At 60.7% G+C, this 1,684-nt stretch overlaps 1 long non-coding RNA gene across 1 annotated transcript in view; it reads right to left on the bottom strand.

Annotated features, from left to right (window-relative positions):
• Positions 1-1,684, bottom strand: part of LOC103602484 — a 92,146-nt gene that overhangs the window by 88,479 nt on the left and 1,983 nt on the right. Inside the window, exon 2 of the long non-coding RNA XR_551536.1 lies at positions 661-1,290. This is a non-coding gene — a long non-coding RNA (uncharacterized LOC103602484). The remainder of the gene's footprint in view (positions 1-660; positions 1,291-1,684) is intronic.

The raw sequence follows: 1,684 nt of genomic DNA, 5'->3' as shown, positions 1-1,684 counted from the left end.
AGACCATGATCTAAAGTGATATTTGTCATACTGTGTTGCTTCAGATGTTTTTTTTTTCTTTTATTTGGGGTAGAGGCGGTGTGCCCGCAGGTTTCAAACCATCACAATCGGTCCTGACGTGTTTGGGGAAGGCTTGGAGCACCTCCACATCTCTCTGGTCCCTGCTAGTACTCACCAGTCCCGCATCCTCCTGCAGTCTCTTGAAAGTGCTTAGATACCAGGGCAGGGCTCTGCGTCCATTTTGCCAGCCACAAACCACCGAGTTTGGGAACTTTTAAAGCCAGAGGATGGGGGTGGGGGCTGCCAGGGCTCAGATTTCGGCGCCAGAGTTCTCAGCCAGGAAAGCAGTTGAAAATCAACACCCATCTGCCTCTTCTTTCTCATCCCCCATCCTTTCTCCCTTCCAGGACTGCATACAGATCCTAACCCCAGAGCACACACAAACACACACACACACACATGCACGCACACGCACGCGCGCACACACACACACCACTTTGGGCTTAGAAGATTTTTGATTCGGAAGGCGGCAAACCCGCAGAGCTGAAAGGGTCCCTGCCACCCCCTCCCTTCCCGCCCCGCGTCTACACACAATAAAACCCCATGCAGTCCCTAAACCACATACTCCAAACCCGCCCGTGACTCCAGCGCGTCCCATACCTGATATGCAGACGATGAAATTGGCTTGAAGAAGAAAAAGCACCTCCCAGACTATTTCCATCCTCTGATTCTCATTCCAAGTGCATCACTCGACGGGAAAACGGGGGGCAGGGGGGAGCCCAGCACGGCACACACACATACACACACGCACACACTCTTGAGCGAGCGCACACGCACTCCCACCCGACAGCCGGCCAGGGATTGTCACCCCCGAGATCAATATCGCAGTTTGAATTGTTCCGGCAAATCTCCCCTCGGGCTCGACGGATGGGCGCCCCAGATGTGCTGACACATGTCCGGTGCCTCGCTGCCTCGGAGGTCTCCCCGCTCGCGCGTCTCTGCTCCTCGGACCAGCCGCGGAAAGAGCACTAGCGGCGGTGGCGGCGGCAGCCACCTGAAGCCACCAGCGCTGGGCTCTTCCTGAAAAAACGAGACTCCGATCCTCCTGGTGCCCCAAGAAGACATAGACGACAGCCCCCCGCCGGGCCGCGCCGTGCAGGTCCGGGCTCCCGGCAGCTCGGAGCTCGCTGGCTAAGCCCGGGCCGTCCGCGGCAAGTTGCCCTCGAAGTCCGCCCCGCTCACCGGGGCATGGTCAGAGGGTGGCTGCTCCGCTCCAGGGCGGTTCTCCTCCTGCTTCCGGGGAGTGGAGGGAGGAGCAGACATGCAGACAGAGACAGAGAAAGACAGGCAGGGATTATTGCCCGAAACCGCCGGCCGCCTGCTGCTTCAACCGACCCTCCCTGCTCCCCAGGTCCCCGCGCAGCCTGCCGCCTCCGAGACGGGTTGGGGCCGCGCGTCCAGGGCGCCGGGGACTGGGGCGCGTCGGGCGCCCACGGGCTGCCCACGTCGCGCGCGCGCTTTCTGCTCCTCTGCTATTTTCCTGGGCTCCCCGGAACCCCCGGTTGCTTCGCTTCCATCGCCCGCGCCCAGCGCCGCCGCCGAGATTTTCCGCAATGCAACTGCAGGGGTCGTTATTTCCTCGCCTACGGATTCCGACGCTTCCCGATTCAGAAGGGAGGAGGAG

Source organism: Galeopterus variegatus, unplaced genomic scaffold (genome assembly GCF_000696425.1).
Source record: "Galeopterus variegatus unplaced genomic scaffold, G_variegatus-3.0.2 Scaffold4169, whole genome shotgun sequence".
Taxonomy (NCBI): domain Eukaryota; kingdom Metazoa; phylum Chordata; class Mammalia; order Dermoptera; family Cynocephalidae; genus Galeopterus; species Galeopterus variegatus.
Note: the sequence above shows the minus strand (reverse complement) of the source record. Positions and strands in the feature narration are given on the sequence as shown.